General features: G+C 42.9%; 2 protein-coding genes across 9 annotated transcripts in view; one reads left to right on the top strand and one right to left on the bottom strand.

Annotated features, from left to right (window-relative positions):
- The window catches only part of LOC134401301 (histidine--tRNA ligase, cytoplasmic-like), a 380,518-nt gene extending 355,981 nt beyond the window's left edge, over positions 1–24,537 (bottom strand). Inside the window, exon 1 of the mRNA XM_063130111.1 lies at positions 24,526–24,537. The gene's annotated coding sequence lies outside the window, so the exon portion shown is untranslated. The remainder of the gene's footprint in view (positions 1–24,525) is intronic.
- LOC134401298 (protocadherin alpha-3-like) overlaps positions 1–26,425 on the top strand; it is a 248,332-nt gene that overhangs the window by 203,239 nt on the left and 18,668 nt on the right. The window lies entirely within an intron of this gene.

The raw sequence follows: 26,425 nt of genomic DNA, 5'->3' as shown, positions 1-26,425 counted from the left end.
CTCTAATGGGAATTAACAAAAATGCTTATAACTCCGTCATTTTTTAAGATGAAGACATGAAACTTGGCACAATGGTAGCTCTTAGGAAGGGCTTTAGTCATACCAAATTTGAAACAGATCTGTTCATCCATTAATTTTTTAGGAATTTTTTAAAAATTGAGGTTTTAAAATTATTATTTTTTAAATTGTCATTTTTAAAGTTAAAGAGATGAAACTTTGTACCATGATAAGATTTAGGTAGAGCTTTAGCCACACCAAATTTGAAACAGATTTGTTCATCCATTGATTTTTTAGGAATTTTTTTAAAATTGAAGTTTTAAAATTATTATTTTTAAAATCGTCACTTTTAAAGATAAAGAGATGAAACTTTGTACCATGATAGGATTTAGGTAGAGCTGTAGCCACACCAAATTTGAAACAGATTTGGGGTCAGTAGCAAACCCTGTTAACAACAACAGCGGCTTGCAATGAGTGAAGATACAGTCAGAAAAGATATTTGAGGGAAGGGGAGAATATAACACACAGAGTATAGCAAAAGCTTCAAAGTACAGCAAAACCTACACAAGTAGGAGTGAGTGAAGTTAATTTCAGATACATTGAATCTCTCACTTGTTCTTTATTTCAGTGATTTTAACATTAAGATGTTATGTAGAACAGATTTGTCTTAAATGTGTGCTGTAAAATCAGACATGTGACCAAGGCTATGTTCGGGTGGGCATGCCCCCTTGGTACTGGACACGCCCCCTTGGGGGCGACCATGTTGTCCTCCTTTTTGGTTTCCAAAATATGGTCACCCTATGTTAATACCTGCACTTTGAATTGGGCCCAGACCTGGACTGGCAGCCAATGAAGCTGGAAAAGGACTGGCGTGATGTGGTCTTATATTCAGATAAGATGCATCAGTGAAGTTTAATTCCAAGTAAATTTGCATAGAATTGACAAAGTCTAGGATCAAGTTTATTTATTTGTTGTATTTATACCCCATCTTTTTTCCTCCAAGGAACCCAAGGTGTCATACATAAACCTTCTCCTCTCCATTTTATCCTCACAACAACAACCCTGTGAGGTAGGTTGGGCTGCGAGTCTGTGACTGGCCCAAAGTCACCCAGTGAGCTTCCATGGTTGAGTGGGGACTAGAACTCAGGCAAACAGGAGACCTAGAAACCAAGTAGCAGTATGTGTTCGCTAAGAGAAGCCTTGGCACTCTCTCTTCCTAGTGAGAGCAGAACCCTTGCCCTTTCTCTCTCCCCCGCCCCTCCATTTCAACACTCTGGTAGAAGAGCAATTTACCAGTCAATGCAAGCATACAGAGAATTGTTTCAGAACACATGGGATTCTGTCTTTGGAGCAGCAATTTTAAAAGGAATCCTCCACAAATGAGCATAGGAACAACTCTGCTAGTGTCCAGATGTCTGCTGTCTCTCAATCTGGGCTTCCATTTAGATATGAAAACATTCATCCTTCCTTTGAAACACTCTAACCCAGTAGCCATCACCGCACTTGTAGCAGTGCATTCCATAAGATAATGATCTCTTAAATTCACTGCCATTTTACAATGTAATCTTGAATACATCCAAGAGCAGGTTTATGAAACTTGCGCTGAATCCTTGAAAATCTGCACACGCACCCCACCCCCAAACCTGAAATGACATTTCTGCTGGACTGCAGGAAGTGGTGCAATGGGGGAGAATGGTCTAAATTTTGTATTTATTTCTGTGCTCTGAGAAAATGGCTCCCTTCTCTCAATGCACAAAGAGAAAATGCAGGTAGCTGGCTGAATTACTACCTTGCTGCATTTCCTGATCAGCTGACCATGGGGGGGGGGGGCAGGGGGAAATCGCAGGTTTAAATGCCACCTCCGTCTGATCTCCACCACTTGTGCTTCCTAGCCGATGTGTGTGTGGGTTCTGTTGCATCTGCAGTACAGACTGATAATGTTTAAAGGAGGAGGAGGAGAATTAATAATAATAGCAGTGGTGTGCCAGGAATAGCCAGATCTGGGCTTGACCAGTGTCTGATAGGAGATCACCCAGGAATCCCATGCCAAGTCCCACCATAGAGGGAAGGCAGGAAACAAATGTAACAAATAAGTACTGCCAACCCAATGCCACCAGTCATAAAACACCACCACTGGTTTTAAACACCCCCACCCCCACCCCACACCTGTTTTCCTTATTGGTCATGTATATACTTGAAGAGGAACTTCATAACTCCATATTTGCGCTGGGAAATTACTACTTTGCTTATTGAAAATTTTGAGTCTGGCTCTCTTCTTCATTCCAGGCATAATAACAAGGCTTTTTTATACACATGCTCTCATTTAGGGGTGATAGAATAGTGTTCCAGCTAAGGCTTTTAACCATCCCAGAGATTCACTGCAGCCTTGGACTGACCCCTTGATTGCATTAACAAATCAGAGATTGAGGAGAGAGAAAGGATTATTATCTCAGCATAGAAGATGATGAAAAAGAATTAAGCTCTTAGAGTAATTGGAGAGAGAAATCTGTATTAATGTTTTTGATAGCAAGTCTCTGTCTATGTGAACCTTCCTATAAATACAATTCCTTCATGATAGTCATGGTGGAATCTGTGTGAGTTTTTAGGGTTGAAAGAAAATACCACACCATTGGCAGACAGTGAATGGTGGCAAACAAGTTGTTGTTGTTTTGTTTGTGTGTATGTGTGTGTGTGTGTGTGTGTGTGTAGCTTATTGAGAACTCGTGGCTTCAGATTCCCCACTTTTTTCCCTTTACATTCCTTCATTTATCCACCCAATGTGTCTTTAGAACAATGTTTAGAGCCTCTTCACATAAAGCTTTTATCATGCACTCATGGTTGGTCACTTAAAGAAATGGGCAGGTACTTTTCACTATGAACCTCCAGTGCCATAGTTTTTAAGCTGGATTGTGCCATTTTTAAAATCTCCCCAAATGCAGTAATAAAAATAAACTGCCATCAAAGAAGTGGTTTATTTCAAGAATATCGCAGCACCATCTACTGGCTGTATAAATGGAACGTATAGAACTTGCGCATGTATTGTGGCAGTTGTAATTCTGCAAAGACTCTGGAAGAAGAACCCCCAGGGGCATTGTGAGGGAGAAACTGGAGGATGCTTGTAGGTCACCACTGATATGAGCTCTGCCACCACTTGTAGTGGTGTTGGTAAAAATATTTATTTTTAACAGCTGCTGCCACTACTATCAAAACAACTTCCCTTTGAAGCATAATAATACTTTCTCCCCTGAAATAACCCACTAAGTTTTTAGACACACACACACATGCGCGCGCGCACACACACCCACCCAGAATTTTGTCCTCCTCCACACCATTTTGAACCTGAAGTTATCAATTGAGAATGTCCTGCTCAGCCTTAATTTGACGTATCAAGATGTTTTCAAAGACCTACCGTTTTTGTTTCTATAGGACTTTCGTGTAAGATATTATGAAGTTAAGAAAACAATCCTTTAGTCCCTGGGTGAGTGTCCCAAGGATCATAGGATGGCTTGGATTCCTCCCTCCAAGTTGGGAGACAGCATTCTGACCTTGAAAAGGGGCTACCGGATCAAAAAAATGAGATCGGATTGGTTTGGCAGGATTTGTTCTTGACAAATCCATGCTGGCGTCTAGTAATCACTGCATTGTTTTCAAGGTGTTTACAGACTGACTTCTTTATAATCTGCTCCAAATTTCCCCCCCAGGGATGGATGTCAGACCGACTGGTCTGTAGTTCCTAGGTTCCTCCTTTTTGCCCTTTTTGAAGATAGGGACAATATTAGCCTCCTCCAGGCATCCGGCACTCACTCATCCTCCATGATTTCACAAAGGTAATAGACAGTGGTTCAGAGAGTTTTTCTGCCAGTTCCTTTATTACAGGGATCAAGTAACACTGAAGCCACAGCTAGACCTAAGTTTTATCCTGGGATCATCCAGGGTTCGCCCCTGCCTGAGCACTGGATACCCTGTGTGCTACCTAGATGAACAGGTTTGAGCTCTGGACGATCCAGGGATAAACCTGAGGTCTAGCTATGGCCTGAGTCACATTTCTCTAAAATCCATGACAACCCACTGTGAAATAGTACAATGGCACTGAAAATGGGAAACACTCACCAGGGCTAGATCTACCCTACTGCTTTATAATGTAGATCTTGTGGTACTGTTTCAGTATAGTGGCAGTGGTGCTCCTCCTGGAGGTTGCCTACTTGCAGCCAGCATTTTTATTTCCCAGACCTCCCTCTGAGCAATGCTACATCATGACATAATGTTTTTCAGAGGTATTTATTGGAAGTAAAAATGGCGGTGCGTACTGAAGGCCTGCCATTCCACCCCCCACCCCCGAATGACACTGTGGTCTTGATGTACCATTGCTCAGTTGGGTTCTGGGAAATGAAAATCTGCCAAGAGCACTGGCTCTAGCATGTTTTGCAGCCTCCCCCATTTTTCTCAATCACAAAAAAAACAAATGGGCAAACAAACCTTCTCTGCATTTTCACTTCTTGCAAAGTGGGGATGGGGGACTTCAACCTTAATTCTGAAAGGTGTTTTTCCATCTGGTGAACCCAGTCGATTCTCTGAGATGACTTAAGATCTATTTATCTCTTTAGACTTCAGTTAGTGGTTCATATGATGGCTCCTCTGTACAAAACAAATCACTGTACATTGAAAACTAGCAGGTCTACATAGACTTCTCCCTAATGTGCTAGTGTTCTATGTTGAGGGAATTCTTTTGTATGGATGTGATTCTGTCCCATGAGCCACCACCTGCTCATCTGAAATGGTGTAGTACAGTCACAGGTTTAGCACCTTATCTGTTCTAGATATGATAAGGGCAGTCATTCACTTGTCGGCCCTATTCATGTATACAGTAGTGGTGGGGTAGGGGGTCTAATTTTAACATAAAATGTGGTGCTTGGATGTGAGGAGTTGAGCCCTCCACTGGCAGACCTCCTTATGCTCTCTTGCTTCAGGCTCCCCAAACTCCTTCCTGCACAGCTCACTCCTGGTATTGGAGCCATGTTGGGAGAAAAGTGCCACACAAATGTGGCTCCCTTGTCACATCTCATTTGGTCCTGAAAACTAGGAATTCAGCCACAACCATACAATAACACAATGGACCAAAGCAACAGATTCTTGGACTATTAACTGAACCCACTGCAGCCTAGCTAGAAGCCATCATTTTCATTAGCAAACATTAATTAGGACATGGCTGCAGCACCTAATGGAATGGAAAAGTCACTCAAATGAGACATAAAGCCAATACAGAACGTTCTTGATTGGGTTGGTATAAACTCATAAATAGACACAGGAAAGAAAGATGGATTACTTGGGGTTGGGGGAGCACAGGATCAAAGAAATTAGGAAGCCTTGAAAAATGGAGAAGGAAATTCTAAAACTGAGCTGTGGCTCAGTCTGGTTAAATGGAAAAGAAAGAAAAGAGAAAGCACAGGTTTCTAATATGTTTAATTTCACAATGCTTGTGGGTATACAATATTTTGTTGTTGTTCCATTGTCTGTGCAGATATAGAGATTGTCTGGTTTGCCGACTCTAGAACACGCAACATATAATTGCCCATGTGAGAACCAATCCGTGTCTAGATCTAAACCGCACAATTCTAAAGATTGGCCCTGAGCTTTGTTGATGGTGATTGCAAACGCCAATCGAATTGGGAATTGCAATCTCTTAAATTGAAATGGCATATCCGTTGGAATCATAGGAATGCGAGGAATGAGGACATCTTCACCTTTGAAAGGTCCTGTCAAGATTGTTGCTTCTACGACGTTGCTCAGTAATTTTTTTACTGCAAGCCGTGTGCCGTTGCAAAGCTTTGGCTGGTTGATATTTCGCAACATGATAATTGGCATGCCGATTTTCAATTGTAGTACGTGCGGTGGCATCCCTAGCAGATCGAGTGAATTCAAAAATTCTGTTGGATAATAAACCGCTTCATCTGTTTCCACAACAGTGGCGACGGACTTGTATGTGACTGCCTCGCTTTGAATGTTAGACTGAATAATATTGTTAAGTTCGTAGACGTCTTTGTTCTTCTTCGTGGTCTCTGTGCATCACACATATGGGGCTCTGCGCCTGCGCAGGGCCAGCTTCGGAAACTTCTCTAGCTGAAAGTCTTTTAGGCGGGAACCCCTCCCCCACCGTCCACTGAGCATGCTCAGGGGTTCCCGCCTAATCCCCTCAGTTCTCTTCAACCGCCTGTGGGTCAACAGCTTGTGGAGACTTCTTGTGTGTGGTATACTTTACCTCAGCTGAAAATATTCTATTTTCCTTCTTGTCTTTTCTCTCCAGTTTTCTAACCTTTTCTATTTAGTTATTAAAAAAAGGGGGGGGATTCGTTTGTTGTTAGTTAGCCTTGTGGCTTATGGCACATCAAGGCCTTTTCAAGAAGTGCCCCGTTTGCGGGCTGACAATCACGCAAACTGATGGACACTCACTTTGTTTGCTTTGCTTGGGGGAAACACACATTGTGGAATCTTGTGTGTTTGTTTAAAGTTCTTGTGGCAAACGAGAAAGAACCGCTCAGACCGCCTTCGGGTGATACTCTGGGATAAGGCGTTGGAGGCAGTGGAGAAACCGAGACCATCTTGAGGCTCCAAATCTCCTATCATAATGGAGTCTATGCCCCAACTTCCTCCAGCACGGAGTGAGCCTTACCGGTTCCCCCCTCCTCCTCCTCCTCCTCTCAGTCCGCATCCGCAAGGGCGGCAAAGAAGATTTCTAAGAGAGCGAGAGAGTGTTCTGAGGCACACGACCCTCAAAGGAATAAGAGCAAACTCAAGAATATAAATGCGAGGAAAAAGTCGTCGATACTGATTCGTCGATACTGAGGAGCCTGGTACCGAACACATCGATACTGAGTCATGCGGCAGGGCATAGGAGCCCTATGTCAAGCCTTTCACTGCAAAGGTCTCCGCCGCTACCGATAAGCCTGATACCGAGGCTATTGCTTTCGCTACCAATAAGCCCGATACTGAGGCTATCGCTTTCGCTACCTATAAGCCCAATACCGAGGCTATTGCTTCCGAGACCATACTCGATACCGAGACGGGCGACTCCATCCTCGCCACCGGTACTGAACCCTCTGCAGCAAGCAGAGCGGATTGCTGACTTGCCGGCACCGTCTCCATTACGGATCATCACGGTACTGGCTGACGACCCTAGCATAAGGGCATTGGTCTCGGAAGGCGAAATTAGAGGTTCGTCCGTGGATAATACCTCGGCTGATCGGGGCCCTCTTTCCCCTCGATACCGAGAAGAGCCACAACCCATCGATACCGACGGATGTCGGTACCGATAAATGCCACAGCAACCGTCAGTCGATACCGAAGGTTATCGATACCGACATGTGTCGCCTTATGGTTACACCCGGGACCATTCACTGGCTTCAACTCATTCAGGTCACCAGTATGCCACCCATGGCGAACGACCTATGTTCCCTCCAAGAATGCGGAACTATTACGCTGATTGGCAACCTCCCCAGTATCCTCCATATTATTACGAGGATTGGAGACACAGAAGGCTCCAAGATTACTATTATCATCAGTACCCGCAGGAATGGCAACACGAGCCGTACCCGCGTTTCTGCCAACCACCCTCCGAAGCGATCTCCCGTCCACCTCTCCCGGAGGATGTCATGGCCATGCCACCACCGCTTCTACCATCGGTACCAAGGCGCGCTCCGCAACCGACGCAAACCGCAGTACCAACCACTTTGGTACCGTCGCAAGCATTGCAGACGTTGCCTACATCAGACATGGGACTAGATGTTCCATCGGAGGAGGATTACCAATCGGACTCCTCACAAGATACATCACCACCAGATGACCTCGTGGTCACTGCAGACGTGGTGTCCCCTTCAGAGGACTTAGCAAACTTTACTGATCAGGTACAAAGAATGGCAAGGTCCCTAGGGACTCAAATATCCCAACCTATAGAGAAATTTAATGACCCAGTTTACGATGATGTATACTGTGGGTCATCAACCCCAGTGGCTATTCCATATTTGCCTGTGCTGCTACACACAGTGCAACAATCATGGAAGCTGCCCTCCTCTATGCCAGAACGTCGAGGAGGCTAGACAACATATATATAAGATGCAGGACTAAATTGTCCCATTCCTATTTTCACACCCAAAACCTAACTCAATAATACTCAAAAAAGGCATAATGCGCCAGTGCACAAAGAAGGCGATAGGTTGCACGGCCTGGGGAGAATAGTATACTCTTCTACAGCTTTATCCCTTCGTGTGCATAATTACCAAGCCACAATGGCAAAATATAAGCTCTTTTTATGGGAGAAGATTACATCTCTTTCCGGATACTTGCCAGATGACCAAAGGGAACTGGCAGATGTTTTTGTACTGAGGCTATGAGACTTTCTCGACAATAGCTCAATACAGCACGCCATGCTACGGACTGCGCCTCATAGCCATGGTAGTTTCCATTGCGCTACAAAGGCATGCGTAGCTAAGGTCCGCAGGGCTGTCCCAGGAGGCACGCACCCTCATAGAGGACCTGCCGTTCAATGGAGAAGGACTGTTCCATTGATCCACGGACGAGTCCATGGAAAACATACAGAAGGCCAAGAACAAGGCCAAGAAAATGGGATTTGGACAGCGACAGTACCTTCAAAGGCCATTCCGTCAAAGACGTTGGCCGAGAAAGCAACGACAATCCCAAGATCGTATCCCTCTGTACCAACCCCAAGGTCATTACAAGAGGCAACAATATTCAGGGCGCTTTAAGCAGAACAAGAGCAAGCCTGATCCAAATCAAATAAGGCGTCTTTGACTGCCTTATAACAACTCTACCTCACCTAAATTTGGCAACATCTTTGCCCCTTTCTTTCATAACTGGACCACCATTGCATCTGACACATGGGTCCTTAACATCATTTCTCGGGGCTACAATATAGAGTTTACCAACCTCCCTCCCCTCGAAACCGCAAGGTTCTCACTAGGGGTGTGCACGGACCCCCCGCTCCGCTTCACTTGCAGATCCGCCATTTTCCGGATCGGGCCGCTCCGCCCCGCCCCCGCTCCACCCACTTCCGCTCCGCTCCGCTCGGAGCTCCGGATCCGGATCTGGAGCTCCGTTTCCCCCCCCCATAGGCTTGCATTGAAAGCTAAAAAATTATACAACTTTTTTTCTGTTCAAGTTAGAAACCTCATGTTTGGCACCATGACACCTCATGGGGATATACACACGCACGCCAAGTTTCAAAGCAATCCCATCATCCCCTGATTTTTGGCGAATTTTTGAAAATCGGGCACCCCACACACAACATCCCTGCGAGGTGGGCAGGGGAGGAGGGAGGGAAGGCAGGCAGGCATGCAGCTGGCATTTCTGGGGGCATAAGGAAGTGAGCCAAGGATAAGCCAGTAATGCATATAAAATGGAATAAATCAATAAATAAACAAAGGAGGGGTGGAATTAAAAGCAGCAGTGTTGCTCAATAAACAGCAAGAAGAATTTTTTTAAAAAGGCTATATCTGTCTTTTACCAGCAATAGGGGGACGTGCCCGGGGGAGGGGGAAGTAGCTGCCAGTTCAAGACAGCCACCAACAGCTCTGAGAAGAAGTAAAACACTCACTTCAACTCATAACAGGCATTGCTCCACCACTGAAAAGTGACCATTCACTTCAACTCATGATAGGCATTGCTCCACCGTTTTACTCTCTTTGGAAGGCTCTAATGGCCTTCCAGTGCAGGAGAGAGTGGGGGCACGTCCACGATGAGATGCCCTAGGGGAGCTCATCCCCTTGCACCACATCTATTCAGTTGTTCACCAAGGTTAGGGTGGGGAGCAGTGCTGTGTTTCTCTATCTCTTATTCTTGGCTTAGTATATGATTTCAGGTTGTGTTTGTGCATTTGGTGGGGCTACTGGGTTAAAAAACACGGGGAAAAGCCCGTTCAGATGAAGAAAGAGAAGTTTCCCAGAATCCCAAGTTACCTGTTTTGCCTATGCCCTCCTCCAACTTTGGGATCATCATGACCGGGAGCTGACTCCGCCCCTCAGCCCTTTGAAAAAGGTATTTTTCCCGCCGATTTTTAAAAAACTTCTAGCGCGCGACCCGTACGATGCAGAAAGTTGAGAGTAGTCTCAAAATGACCCCCATCCACGACTCTCTGTGCACAAGAATTTTCAGAATGATAGCTTAACCCCCCCCCAGTTATCCCCGATTCTTTCCCTCAATGCAATCCTATGGTCGAAAAGCCGAAAACGCCATTTGAGCCGCGCGGTTGACCCGATTTTCACAAAAATATAGCACGCGACCCAGACAACGCAGAGAGGTGAGAGTGGTCTCAAAATGACCCCCATCCACGACTCTCTGAGCACAAGAATTTCTAGAACGATAGCTTCAAAAACAACCTAGTTATGCGCGATTATTTGCCGCAATGCAATCCTATGGCGAAATGTTTTCAAGATGGCGACCGGAGCGCTCCGCCTGAACTAGGAGCTCCGAAAAATGGTCGCTTCTCTTCGCCTTGCTTCTAGGGGGTCCGCGGTCCGCTCCTACTCCGCCTCTGGGTAAGGCGGAGCAGGCCAATCTGCTACTGCTTCTACGCTCCTAATCGGAGCGGATCACACCCCTAGTTCTCACCACCTACTAACGCTCTGTTGCAAGAGACCACGTCTCTCTTGAAGAAGGGCACCATAGAGCGATTACCATCACGCGCCCTAGGATGCGGTTTCTTCACCCGCTACTTTACGGTTCCGAAATGGGATGGGGGGCTAAGACCTATTTGAATCTTAGAGATCTAACGAGTTCATCAACCCTAAAAATTCCGGATGAACTCTTTAGCAAACATCCTACCTTTCCTCTCCCAAGGGGACTGGTTCACATCCATCGATCTCAATTCATATTTCCATGTCTCGATCCACTGCGATCGACGACATTACCTTCGGTTCATAGTAGGGGAAGACATTTTCCAATTCAATGTTCTTCGTTTTGGGCTTTTTACTGTCCCGGGTTTTCACAAAGTGCATGGCACCTGTGTGCGCTTCTCGGAGAACTCGAGGTGTAGAGATTTACCTCTACTTGGACGATTCGTTGATGGTGCCAAATACCAAACACCATCAACCTCCTCAACAAATTAGGCTTTTGCATCAACAAAGAATAAAATTCTTCAGAGCAATTCTGGACTCAACCCACTCCAAGGTTTTCCTCCTGGAGGACAGGGCTTCCACATTAGTGGCACTCGCATTCAAGCTCTTTCACTCTAAATCCATATCTGCGTTCCAGGTGCAAAGCTCACTGGGTCTCATGGCGGCTACTGTCAGTGTCGCTCTTTCAGCGCGCCTACACATGAGACCTCTGCAATTGTGACTCCTGCGGGAGTATAACAATACAATGGAAATTGTGAAATTGTGAAAGTGAAATTGTCGCTCCCTACCAACGTGAAGGACACCCTCCTTTGGTGGACGGAATTGTCCAACATCATGAAGGACTTGGATTTCAGCCCACCACTACCATCTTATCATCTGATGACAGACGCGTCTCTTTTGGGCTGGGGAGCCCACTGCGGAGACCTTACTATACAGGAACGTTGGAGTCGTACCAACAGGAAGAGACATATAAACGTCCTGGAATTGATGGCTATTCAAAGGCACTGCATGCCTTCCAGCAGACCTTGTCAGGACATTTATTTATTTATTTATTTATTTATTACATTTTTATACCGCCCAATAGCCGAAGCTCTCTGGGCGGTTCACAAAAATTAAAACCATCATAAAACAACCAACAAGTTAAAAATACAAATACAAAATACAATATAAAAAGCACAACCAGGATAAAACCACGCAGCAAAATTGATATAAGGTTAAAATACAGAGTTAAAACAGTAAAATTTAAATTTAAGTTAAAATTAAGTGTTAAAATAATGAGTGAATAAAAAGGTCTTCAGCTGGCGACGAAAGGAGTACAGTGTAGGAGCCAGGCGGACCTCTCTGGGGAGCTCATTCCACAACCGGGGTGCCACAGCGGAGAAAGCCCTCCTCCTAGTAGCCACCTGCCTCACTTCCTTTGGCAGGGGCTCACGGGGAAGGGCCCCTGTAGATGATCTTAAGGTCCGGGTAGGTACATATGGGAGGAGGCGTTCCTTCAGATAACCTGGCCCCAAACCGTTTAGGGCTTTAAATGTCAATACCAGCACTTTGAATCGGGCCCGGACCTGGACTGGCAGCCAATGAAGTTGTAAAAGGACTGGCGTAATGTGATCTCGCCAGCCAGTCCCTGTTAGTAAACAGGCTGCCCTGTTTTGTACCAGCTGAAGCTTCCGGACCGTTTTCAAAGGCAGCCCCACGTATAACGCATTGCAGTAATCCAAACGAGAGGTTATCAGAGCATGGATAACTGTAGCTAGGCTATCACTGTCCAGATAAGGGCGCAGTTGGTATATCAGCCTAAGCTGATAAAAGGTGCTCTTTGCCACTGAGTTCACCTGTGCCTCAAGTGACAGTTCTGGATCGAAGAGCACCCCCAAACTACGGACCCGATCCTTTAGGGAGAGTGCAACCCCGTCCAGGACAGGGCAAACATCACCTCGCCGGACAAATGAACCACCCGCTAACAGTACCTCCGTCTTGTCTGGATTGAGTCTCAGTTTGTTAGCCCTCATCCAGTCCATTACCGTGCCCAGGCACTGGTTCAGAACAGTCACTGCCTCACCTGGGTGTGATGAAAAGGAAAGGTAGAGCTGGGTATCATCCGCATATTGATGACACCTCAGTCCACATCTCCGGATAACCTCCCCCAGCGGCTTCATGTATATGTTAAACAGCATAGGGGATAAAATAGAGCCCTGCGGAACCCCATGGCTTAGGAGCCACGGCACAGAGCAATGATCCCCCAGCACCACCTTCTGGAATCGGCCATCCAAGTAGGAGCGGAACCACTGCAACGCAGTACCTCCAAATCCCAGCTCAGACAACCTATCCAGAAGGATACCATGGTCGATGGTATCGAAGGCCGCTGAGAGGTCCAGGAGAACCAACAGGGTCGCACTCCCCCTGTCTCTCTCCCGACAGAGGTCATCCCACAGGGCGACCAAGGCAGTTTCTGTTCCAAAACCAGGCCTGAAACCCGATTGAAATGGATCTAGATAATCCGTTTCATTCAAGAGTGCCTGGAGTTGTCCCATGTAACCCAGATCCATACCGACAACATGGCTACTGTTTGGCATATAAACAAGCAGGGTGGAACACGGTCTATGGACCTGATTTCCCTACCCCTAGACATTTGACACTGGGCAATCGCCCACGACATGTTCTTATTGGCCATTCATATCGCAGGCCAAGACAATATATTGGCAGACGACCTCGGCTGCACCTTTGTGGACACGCACGAGCGGCAGATGAAGGGGTCTGTACTCGACGTGATTTTTCATGTATGGGGACAGCCTGTAATAGACTTATTCGTGTCACCAGAGAACGCCATCTGCAGCCAATTCTGCATGTGGGCGGGTTACAGGAGAGCATCCCTAGGAGACGCCTTCGAGAGGATGTGGTCGGGACAGTTCCTGTACCTGTTTCCCTCATACCATTTGTATCCAAAGTGATTCTGAAGTTGTGCATAGACAGCGTCAACACCATATTAGTAGCACCTTGGTGGCCAAGGCAGCCGTGGTTCACTCCGCTACTCAAACTGTCCTCAGCAGAGTTTATCAAACTGCCCCTATGCCACAACCTCATCTCCAAAGAGAAGGGACTCATTCTCCATCCAGATGTCAGGTCAATGAACCTAGCAACATGGAGGATAAGGCAGCGTTAGACAACCAAGCCTTGCCTGCTGACGTGTGGGACATTATTCTAGCAGCTACGAAACCCGCTACTAGAAAATCATACGCCAACAAGTGGGAAGCATTTTCTGCTTTTTCCCTCATCAGAAATGAAAACCCTTTCTCAGCACCTATAGCCATTGTGCTTTCTTTTTCTTTTTCTTTATTTTTTAAAAAAGGACTCAAGTTCTCGTCACTTAGAGTTTATTTGGCAGCTATTTCTGCCTCACACCGTTGGGTTCACGGCTGCTTGATCTTCAATCACCCTTAATTAAGCACTTCATGAAAAGTATGAAGAATACCATCCCACCAATTTGCTCTTTGTTCCGCAATGGAGCCTTTCTGTGGTGCTCAAAGCACTGTCTGCCAAGCCCGTTGAGCCATTGGCAAAGACAGATTTGCGTTTACCAACTTTTTAAGGTGGTATTCCTTGTTGCCATCACGTCTGCTAGACATGCATCAGAGTTAGCGGCACTCCGTATGGACTCACCTTATACGGTGTTTCATGCCGACATAGTGGTCCTTAAACCGGACCCAGCTTTTCTTCCAAAAGTTGTTTCTCCTTTCACCTTGGGCAGGATATTAGCCTGCCAAGCTTTTTCCCTGCGCCAACATCTCTTCTTGAGTCGACACTACATACCCTGGACGTTAGACGTGCCCTCGCTTTCTACCAGTCCAGAACAGTGACTCTCCGGAGGTCCCTAAGACTTTTTGTTTGTTATGGGTCAAACAAAAGGGACTCCAATTGCCATACCAGACCTCTGCAAAGCGGATACCTGGTTGACACCTCTAACTTTTGCCAGTCACTACCGTCTGGACATCAGAGCGCATAGAGACTGTGCTTTCTGGCGTGTATCGGCAATCCTTTGAATTTTCATCCATCACCTGACACCACCCACCTCCGGGTAGTCAGCTTATTATTCGCCCATATGTGTGATGCACAGAGACCACAAAGAAGAAAGACAGGTTGCTTACCTGTAACTGTAGTTCTTCGAGTGGTCATCTGTGCAGTCACACAACCCTCCCACCATCCCCACTATGGTGTCATTCTTGATTACCTGGTGGTTCACTTCAGTGAGACTGTTTAGGCAGTTTCAGGAACTGAGGGGATTAGGCAGGAACCCCTGAGCATGCTCAGTGGATGGTGGGGGAGGGGTTCCCGCCTAAAAGACTTTCAGCTAGAGAAGTTTCCGAAGCTGGCCCTGCGCAGGCTCAGAGCCCCATATGTGTGACTGCACAGATGACCACTCAAAGAACTACAGTTAGAGGTAAGCAACCTGTCTTTCTTGGCCGCAAGAATAGCTCATTCACTCAGCCAATCGTGATTCTTATAATTGGCTTGAATATTGGGAAATACTTTTCCAACCAATTCTTCTTTTGACGTCACTAAATTGCAGAGGTTATGAGGCAATGAAATTCGTCCTGAGGTCAGATCAACTGGCACCTTTCCGTTCCCAATTTCCAGCAATTGACGTGAGAATATCTCAGCTGATCGATCGTTTTGCAGCTGGACACGCATATTTGTAGTTAATTTTAACGTCTTTACGTGTCGCCACAAAGTAGAGTATTTCAGGCAAGCATTTATTTCGTCCGCTGGTGTCGATTGAGGAATTACAGGTAATGTTTGTCTGAAATCTCCTGCAAGCAATATTAATGCGTTCCGAAATGGTCTGATGTTTCCACGCAAATCTTGCAATGATCGATCAAGAGCCTCGAGCGATTTTTTGTGCGCCATTGTGCATTCATCCCAAACAATAAGTTTACATTTTTGCAATACTTTTCCCATGCCGGATGCTTTGAAAATGTTGCATGTGGGAGTTTCAGTGAATTGCATGTTCAATGGCAATTTCAAAGCGGAATGAGCAGTTCTTCCACCTGGTAGCAATGTCGCAGCTATTCCGGACGACACAAGAGCTAAGGCTATGTCATTTTGGGATCGAATTGCTGCCAGAATCAATGTAATCAGAATAAATGTAATCTGAAAGTGGGCGGAGCTTGGCAGCCATGAAGCTGGTAAGAGTTTTTTAGAGTTCTCACCGGCTATGCCAGAAAAGTCAATTATCTCTTTTAAAAGGGCATAAATCTTAAATGAGTATGTTGGAAAAAGACTATGAATATTATCTGTTGGTGTTGTTAACATTTGCGAAGTGGAAATGAGATAAGAAGTGTGAAAATTGATGCGGTCTTGGCTGTGGGACAGCGTCTTACGGACTGGAAAGTGAAAGTAAGCTGTCTGTGTGCTGGGACTGTGAAAGCTGCTTGTTATAGTAATGAGATTTCACAGCGAATATTGACTTGATTATGGTGAATCCCATTCTTTATTTGAGAAGAATAAGTTGTTAATCACCGGAATTACAATAAGATAAAAACACCCGGGCAGGATTGATAGACTGTGTTGACTACGGAGAGATAAAAATAGCCCGGACAAGGAGGAGAGCCGTGACGTTAAGAAACAGATTTATGCCCTATGTCGAGTACAAAGAAAAAAATTAAAACCGAATGTGCAAAAGTATTTTGGTCAAGGAAAAAACCCAGTAACCACAACCTCCCACACCTGGAGAACTTGGCTTCGGAAGAAGTGGAGGGAGAGACAGAGAAAGCAGCGGCAGATTTTAAAATGGCGGAAGGTGGCAAGGCACCAGTTGGCAAGGAGCCAGCCACCATGGCTGAAATTAAAAGCTTTATATTAGAAAACAATGAAAGTATCTTCAAGAAAATAAATCAACAGGCAGAGAGATCAGATAAGCGATTGGCAGTGCTGGCTGAGAAAATTGCCCAGAACGTTAAAAGTATAAAAGAATTGGAAGCAGGAGCAAATTTGATGGAGAAGAGACAGGACCTTTTGGAAGAAACCTCTAATGTGCAATTCCAGGACCATGAATTAAGGCTGATCCAATTAGAAGACCAGAATCGTCGTTCATCGATACGCGTTAAACATCTTATTCAAGCACCAGGAGAAAACTTAAGAGATATAATCCTGCAATGGTTCAAAGATATGATGCCTGATTTGGAAATAGAGGACTGCAATTTCAACAGAATTCATAGAGTGGGAGGGGCAAAATTATAAAGGAGCTAGTAGAGACATTCTGGTGAAATTTGGCAATTATTATAAGAAAGAGCAAGTTATGAAGAAATTGAGATCCATGGCCCTGCTACAATATAAGGGTAAACCAGTGCAAATTTACAACGATCTTTCTCAGCACACACTTAATTGGAGACGCAGTGTCAAGCAGATAATGGAAATACTAGTGAAAAAAACAATTAAATATGCATGGGGATATCCTGTATTCTTAAGATTTACATATGGTGGGGGGGAGCACAGAGTAACCTCTTTGGATCAGGGTAAAGAGCTGCTGAAGAGCTTGGGTCTGTATGATGATGCAACTTTGGCTGGAACAGGCGGGGGGGAAGTGAGGCTGGGGCATCTGGGATATAACAGAACTGATAAATGCATTATGAGATAATTGTTGATGGAATTGTTAAAGTATAGAGACCTTGCCGGCCAGGCGAAGTGCTGCCTCCCCCCTCCCCCCTAAGTAGATGGACGGAGTGATAGACTTGCGGGGATATTGGGGGGGGAGAGGTGGGGGGTGGGGCAGAATGGGGGGAGCGGGTTGGAATAAGGGAATTGAGGGTGTTTTTTTATTATGGTGTTTGTGTTTTTATGTATGTGAATTTGAGTTACAGAGCACAAGGGATCGGAAGAGGCATCAAAAGGGTGATTATGGATAAAAAAATAAAAGTATCAACACTCAATGTTAAAGGTTTGGGGGCAGTCGTGAAAAGGAGGAGAATAGAACAAATGTTAAATAAAGAAGGATCTGACATAATTATGTTGCAAGAAACACATCAGGGCTTCGATAATGTAAATCAGATAAAAACAAAGTGGTCAGTTTATTATGAAAAGTCATTGGGGACTTCAAAAAAAATGGTGTGGCTACTTTGATCTAAAAAAAAAGTGGATTTACATTAGAAACTATAAAAAAGGATGACAATGGTAGATTCCTTATTATAAAAGGTCAAATGGAAGGTAAAGTATATACACTAGTTAATGTTTACGCCCCAAATGAGAGACATAGAGAGTTTTTTATAAAATTATTTAAAGAAATAGAAGAATTCAAGGAGGGGTATGTTATCTTAGCTGGGGATTTTAATATGGTTATGGACAATAGATGGGACAGGTCAAACCCCACTAATGTTGAAAAGAGAAATAATCTCACTATACTGAATAAATTAGTAAAAGAAAATGACTATGTGGATTGTTGGCGTTTACTTAATGGGGCTAAGCCTGGGTTCTCATATTACTCCCCAGTTCATCATACATACTCCAGGATAGATCATATATTTGTCTCAAAAGACTTTACAACTAAGATTTGTAAAATGGAAATGGGGGTAATAAAGGTAACAGATCACGCATTGTTAAGTTTGGAATTTACAGTTAAGAAGAATTACAAAGAAGCGTATAGGTGGAAAATGAACACAAAAATATTGAAATATAATAAAGTGGTAGAAAAAATTCAGAGGGAATTGTCAGAGTCCTGGGAAATTAATGAAAAGGGAGGAACAGCATGGTCAGTGGTTTGGGACACCATGAAGGCTGTAGCAAGAGGAATTTGTATTAGAGAAATGTGTAACTTAAGAAGACAACAGTATGCAGAGCAGGAGAAGTTAGAGATAGAGATTAGGAGTTTGGAGGAAGAATATTGGCAGGGTAAAAACAAATACAAATTAATAGAAATACAAGCTAAGAAAAAACAAATAGAAAATTTAAATTTAGAGGAAGTTCAGAAAAATTTAATATATATGAAAAGGGAGTATTTTGAAAATAGCAATAGAAATTCTAGATTGCTTGCCAGACTCACACAAAAGGAAAAAGCGAGAAATGGGATAGGAGCATTTAACATTTAATGCTGTTTAACATCTACATGAAACCGCTGGGAGAGATCATCCGGAGGCATGGGGCGGGGTGCTATCGGTATGCTGATGACACCCAAATATATTTCTCTATGCCTTCAGTAACAGCATCAGCTAAGGATAGTGTGTCTCCTCTGAATGAATGCTTGGAGGCAGTAATGGGCTGGATGAGGAAAAACAAACTGAAGCTGAATCCAGACAAAACAGAGGTGCTTGCTGTCAAGGGCTCTGACCTAGGTTTGGAGGTGTGTCAGCCAGTTCTGGATGGGGCTACACTCCCCCTGAAAGACTGTGTTCGCAGTTTGGGGGTGCTCCTGGATCCGTCGCTCCAAATGACAGCCCAGATAGATGCGACGGCCAGGAGTGCCTACTATCAGCTTCGGCTGATACGCCAGCTGCACCCCTTCTTAGAGTCAGAAGACCTAAAGACAGTAGTGCACGCACTGGTAACCTCAAGGCTTGACTTCTGCAATGCGCTCTACATAGGGCTACCATTGTACCTAGTTCGGAAACTTCAACTAGTTCAAAATATGGCAGCCAGGTTGGTCACCAGTACACCTAGGGGTGACCACATTACACCAACATTAAAATCACTCCACTGGCTGCCAATTAGTTTCCGGGCAAAGTACAAAGTGTTGGTCATTACCTTTAAAGCCCTAAATGGTTTGGGTCCAGGTTACTTGCGGGATCGCCTTCTCCCATATAGTCCGCCCCGCACACTCAGGTCCTCTGGGGTGAACTTACTTCAGTCAGCTAAAACTAGGCTGACATCAGTTTCCCAGAGGACCTTTTCTTCTGTCGCCCCCAGATTGTGGAATGGCCTGCCGGAGGAGATTCGTAAAATTAACTCTATGTGTGATTTTAAGGCAGCTTTAAAGACTAGCCTTTTCCGGCAGGCCTATCCAGATCAATGTTAAATCATGAATTTTTAAGATGTATTGATTCCTGTTCTAATGTTGTTCCCCGCCTCGATCTAAAAGGAGAGGCGGGTAAGAAATACATTTATTATTATTATTATTATTATTGAAGGATAATCAAGGGAATTATTGTCATTCAATGAAGGATAAAATAAAAAAAATTCAAAATTTTTATCAGGAATTATATAAGGGTAAAGATATTCAAAAAAAGAAGGCGGAGGATTATATAGGAGGGTATATAAAGAAGGGAATAAAAATAGAGCATAAAGAGCTAATGGAGAAGGTAATAAATCAAAGAGAAGTTGAAGATGTAATCGATAATCTGAAAGTGGGTAAATCACCGGGAGCAGATGGCTTAGGATCAGAATATTATAAGGTCTTTAAAGGGTTTTTAGTTCCGAAATTACTGAAACTTTATAACGCTATATCACAAGGAGAGAAGATACCAGAATCATGGGAACATTCATTGATAATATTAATTCCAAAACCAGATAAAGACTTGACTATCCCTGACTCATATAGACCCATCTCATTAATAAATCAAGATGCTAAAATTTTTTGATCTATTTTGGCGAAACGGTTAAATAAATTTATATCTGAATATATAGGAGAAGACCAATGTGGATTTGTGGCGGGGAGGCAGATGCATAGTTTAGTGGGAAGAGTTTTAAATGCAATATATGTGATAAAAAAAAAATCTAAGATCAAGGCAGGAATTTTGGCATTGGATATTTTCAAGGCTTTTGATTGTGTGAGCTGGCAGGCATTAAAGATTATTCTAGATAAAATGGGATTTGGAAATAAATTTAAAACCATAATAGAACAGTTATATTCCCAAAATACAGCTGTAGTGGTGGTAAACGACGGACTCTCCGATAAGATACGACCAGCCAGAGGTACAAGACAAGGATGTCCGCTCTCATCGGTCCTGTTTGTAATGGTTATGGAAGTATTGGCGAACGCAATAAGAGATGACGGAGAGATAGAAGGAATTGGTGATGTAAGAAAAATAAAAGTGAATATGTTTGCAGACAATACCCTATTGACTATTAAGAATCCAATAAGAAAAATAGATAGAATTAAACAACAATTGAGAGAATTTGAAGAGGCTACTGGATTAAGAATAAATTGGTCCAAATCAGAGATGATTTTGTTTAATTATACTAAGAAGGAAGAAAAGGAATGGGAACGAAAGGGAATAGAAATGAGAGTTAAGGAACAGATTAGATATTTGGGAATTAAAATTACAAAAAACTTAGATAATTTAGAAAAGGAGAATTTAACGAGGTTAAAAAAAGAGGTTTTTAGCAAAATTGGAAAAATATAAAAGATTAAATTTATCCTGGTTTGGAAGGATAACATTAATAAAAATGAAGATTTTAGCAAAGATTAATTTTGTGTTTAGGATGTTACCAATAAAAATTTCAGAATCAGAGATAAAAAGTTGGCAAAATATTATAAACAAATATTGTAACGGAGATAAGAAAGCGAGGGTAAATAAGAGTAAATGGTATTTAAGCCAAAAAAAGGGAGGAATGGGTCTCCCAAATATAAAATTATATTATGTAGCAAATAGGTTAAGACACATTGTAGAAGCAATTATAGGAATAGGAGATTTAGATTGGATGGAGGATAAAACTACAAGTAATGTAGAGATGAGATTGGAAAATGTTTTTTTTAAGGAAGGAGGGAGAAAATGGGTGGAAAGTATAGATAATCCACTCCTGAGGTCTCAATGGGAAATTTGGAGTAAATGTAAAGGGGAGCTGCTTCCGAGCAACTCTCCTTTGTCACCGGTAATAATGTTAAAGAATTTCCCGGAGGAACTGAAGGGTAGATTAAATAAAATATTAAAAGAGAAAAATAAAATGAAATTAAAGGATTGGTTAATAGAAATAAATACAAGAGAAGATATGGAAGAGCTTTTAAAGGAGAAAAAATTAACTTGGTTAGAGTATAGGCAATTAGAACAGTGGAATAAAAAGTGGATTAGAGAAAATAGAGTTTGTAGAGAAATGACGAAGTTTGAGGAATTAATAGTTAAAAGGGAAAAATGTAAGGGAGGGAGTTTAGCATTAAAAGGGTTAATGAGTGAAATTTATAAAATATTGCTAGAGGAAGGGCTAATGGATAGTGCAGGAAAATTGGTATGGGAGACAGACTTGAAGGTACAAATAGGAGGACAGAGCTGGGAGGGACTTTGGAAACAAAGAGTGTTGAGAAGTATGTCAGTGAGAATAAAAGAGAATTATTTTAAAATTTTGTGGAGGTGGTACCTAACCCCGATTAGATTGAATAAGATAAATAATCAGCATTCAGCAAACTGTTGGAGAGGATGTGGGGAAAAAGGAACGTATTACATATGTGGTGGGAATGCAAATATGTACAAAGATTATGGAAGATGGTGTTTTTGGAATTTGAAGAAATAGTGGGAATGAAAATAGAACAAACACCAAAAATTGCATTACTGTCACTATATGAAGATTTAAAATGTGGAAAAGAAATTAAAGAATTGATATAGAGTTTGCTGACTGCAGCACGATTGATGGTAGCTAGGAACTGGAAGATTCAAGGGGAATATTCTATTGAAGAATGGTACAAAGACGTATGGGATATAGCTATTAATGATAAATTGACTTGTAATATTAAGTGGAGGAAAGGTATAACTAAAATAAACGAGTTTGAAGGAATTTGGAAACAGTTCCTAATATTTGTGTTTTCTAAGGGAAGTGGGAAACCACCAGCAGAAGACAGTATGAGATTTTGGAAGCAGGAATAGATCCCGAGGTGGGGGGTGCACTTATATGTTAAGAATGATTATGATTATGTTATGATATGTTATGTTATAGTCAATATCTATTCAATATATATGTATTCAACATTTACTCAACACGTATGTAGTATGTTGTTGTTGTTGTTGTTTCTTTATTGTAATGGTGTATGTTTAATTATGTGGAAAAGCAATAAAAAATTTATTAAAAAAAAAGGAACGTTTTACCAGTTCCTCCTGGCGCATCTAAGTAGAAGCTTTCTCCAACTCCATTATTGACAGTTTGCATTATTTGATCGTAAATGCCATTTTGCTCAAGCGTTAGCTTATGAATATTTGATTGCACATACGACAAAAGATCACCCGTGTTGTAATTTTGTTCACGACGCAATTCTACATCGAACGAAGCACGCGTCATTTTGACATAACGTGAAGAAAGCAGTTAACGTTGTAGCCAGTGGATTCAGGGCTATTTGTTGCACATTTGCAGCTGTGAAATAAACGCGTTGTCCATTTTCTAGATGTACTGCTAAGTGAACAACAGCTGGACTTTGTTCATGTATGGGAAATGAAAGAATTCGCCATACAGCTTCATTGCTGCTTATGTATCTTCCAGCCTGACCAGCATGTGTTGCTTTTACGTCCAACAGATGGCGCTTTTTTTTTAAAAAAAGCATGTTTTTACCTGTCACAGATGTGACATCTATATAATATAGGTATATAAAAACACGCACGTATTCGAATGCAACGTTGTGTCAAAATTTCAAAGCAATCGGTGAAGAACTTTTGGAGATTTAAGATTTTGAACAAACGAACGTTTACATTTTTATATATAGATAAGATATGTGCATAATCCATAGGATTGATTGGTCTGTCATCACAATATCCTAAAGTAGGGCATGGCTAAGTGTAAGTTAAAATAAAGATCCGTATTTATTTTTATTTGTGTATGAGGTTGCCCATTTATGAATCATCCCCTTTAAAAATTATTTGATGTGCAGGGTGGAGAGAAAATGGTAAGCAAATGACTGTGTACAGTGTCAGAACTTGGAGAGAAATGGTTAAGGTTGTGTTGCTAGGAGTGTAACAGGTGTTTACTTTTACCTTTGGAGTAAAGCTTCATTTCCATGGGGAAATGAAACTTTTCACATGTGTGTAAGTCTCCTAGTCCGAAAGGAAGTGAAATGTGATGAGGCCTAGAGGTATGGTTTAAAAGGAGAGAGAAATTTAATAGCATCGGGAATTTGGGATTGCAGAGTCCGTAGAGCTTCTTTTTCTGTGTTGTATTTTGGAAGATGCTTAACATTTCCGTGGTAATAAGTCCTATTGAAATCAGTCCTATCCAAGTAGGCAAGGATAGAATTGGGGTATATAGCTCATAGATGTCAAACAATTATAAAACAAAGTAATAGATTTACTTTGAAATCAGTGCAAGATCCAGCCTCTTAAGATAGAGAATAGCAGGTATTCTTCAGCTCACATAGGATGAAATCCTTAAAAAGTAGCATTACTGCATACAGGTAGAAGATTTTCAGAATCCACTCCCACACATAGCATGATTTAAAATAAATCAGTTGAAGTGAATGTATCTGGCTTAGGGGAAGGCACTGGGCATGTCTAGACCTGGGGAGGGAGGGGAGAGGATCTCTCAATGTCCTGATCGCAAGGTCCTCCCCTTTGTCCAAACATGTCATGCCTGCCATTTTCTTTTCTTTTTTACAGACAGATGAGTGCATGTGTGCGCCAATGAAAAGTGATATATATATATATATATATATATATATATATATAAAAAGAAGCACCTGCTCCCCTCCCGCTCCCGCTGCCCACCTGCCTGAAGAGCTCTATGCCCTGTGCCTGCCTCCTCACGTTTAGTCGCGAGGAGGCAGGATGAAGCTGGGATGGGCGTCCACACCTGCCACGGTCTCAGGATTATCCCGAGACAGTGGGAAGAATCAGGCTAAAAGCCACCCCATTTATCCTAGGGAAATGGAGGGATTATCCCTCCCTGCCCCTGGGATCCCCTGTGCGTCATGTGGTCACACAGGAATGATCCCCGGGATGATCCCCAGGATAAGTACTAGTGTAGACACTGTCCCACTTTCCTCTGTATTTTGTGGTTGGTGAGCTCTCACTTTACACCAGGCAGGTTAAACAAGTGTGGGTTAACCAGCAGCAGGTGATAGTTTCTCCTCTAGTTTCTGTGGCAGGATCTACACTACTGCTTATAATGGTTTATAATGGTTATGACAACTATTCAGGACCAGGACACATTACAGATACCTTTTTCATACCATTTTTAAAGTGTTATATCTTGCTTGGTGTAGATCGGGCCTTTGTGGCTAAGAATAATGTAAGTGTACAGTTAAAATAAGCACGTTTCTGAGTTTAAGCCTGTTGCTACCCATAAGCCAGAGCTTCTATATCTCCATTTTGAAGGTGTTGTTATGGTTCTTGGTAAGCAGGAACCATTTGGCAATTCCAAATAGTCTAGAGACCAGCTTTTTGTAAGCGGAGCAGCTTTTACTAGCTATTTTTCCAGTGGTATAAACCTAAGATATTACAGCTAGCCCAAGGTTCCTGGGGACATAGGAAGCTACCTGTTGCATTGGGATATAGGAAGCTGCCTTATACCAAGTCAGACCAATTAGTCTATCTAGGTCAGATTGTTTATGCCAGCAATTCTTAACTTGGGGCATACTGCCACAGATGGAATGTTCTGTAAATCTTGGGGGACATTCAGAACATTTGGGGGCATTTTGGATTTTAGGCAGCTCCTTTCCCCCTCTTGCAGTGACTTCTGACTTGTTATATTTTGTTCATCCTGCCTTTGGGATAAAATCCCAAATCCTAGATTTCTCTACCAGGCCCTTTAGAAAGTGGCATACAGCAAAGAGGAATAAAAAAGGAGCGCCCCCTCATTGTCTTTTGAAATTGACAAAGAATAATCCACTTACTTGTCTACTGTGAAGTAAGTCCCTATGAATAGGTATAGAATTGCTGCCTAAGTGTGTAGGATAGCTTTCACAAAGAAAACAACAGCACTGTAATAGCAATAAAGTCAAGGGAGGAATGTGTTCCCAAACAAGCACCAATTGAGCTCAAATAAACCTAACATTAAGGGCTTGTCTATATGGCTTGTTTACCTCGACTTAAATGCGCATATTCACATTTTAGGTTACATGACACAGCCCTCCATTCACTGCAGCGCCGGGTTTTTAACCCAGTAATGTGCATCTTCGCATTCGCGATTTACAGCGACTTTTAGATCATGTCTGAGTTTGCACCATGTTATGGCTATGTGTCTTTGGGGGAGTTAAATTGGATTTTTACATGTGGGTGGAGCTTTGAGGGTAGGACAACGTGATTGGTCGATTTCCCACCAATTGGCTGCCTTGTTCGTTCGCACCGATTTTAGTTTGAAGTCTCTCTGCGGAGCTCCGCAAAGAAAGCTTCTTAAAACAAATTTATTTATGTATTTATATATTTATTGCATTTCTGTACCACTCAATATGTGAAACTCTCTGGGCGGTTCACAAAAACAAAGAGGGGGAAACGGGCAGCCAGACGAAGGAGACATGTTCTGCTGCCTCGTTCCTTTCCATCTGTAGCCTTGTTCCTTTCCCTGTGCTACCTCGTTCCTTTCCTCCCACTCCTGGTTTGTCTGTTTTATGAATCTGTGGAGGTCTGCATATAACGTTTATAGCTTTGCTCCTCTCTCCTCTGTAGCTTTGTATCATTGTATATGAGCATTTATAACTACAGTACAAAAAAAATTCAGGATATAAATCGCTGTTGCAGCTGCAGTTTGATGCTCTTTACCTACATTCGAATCAATGAAAATTTGGGTTTATATTTAACTTAATGTTGTCATATAGACGGGGGCCAAGAGTCAGCTAATGTGCATCAAGCATCATTGTCCCATCGAATATATGCCTATCTTTCAAATAAAGTTGCTTGTCCATGCTGACTGGCAGTGACATTGGCTTTCTTGGGTTTCAGATAGGGGTCTGAAATTTCTCAGCTTTATGAAAA

The sequence above is a fragment of the Elgaria multicarinata genome, chromosome 7 (assembly GCF_023053635.1).
Source record: "Elgaria multicarinata webbii isolate HBS135686 ecotype San Diego chromosome 7, rElgMul1.1.pri, whole genome shotgun sequence".
Classification (NCBI taxonomy): domain Eukaryota; kingdom Metazoa; phylum Chordata; class Lepidosauria; order Squamata; family Anguidae; genus Elgaria; species Elgaria multicarinata.
Note: the sequence above shows the minus strand (reverse complement) of the source record. Positions and strands in the feature narration are given on the sequence as shown.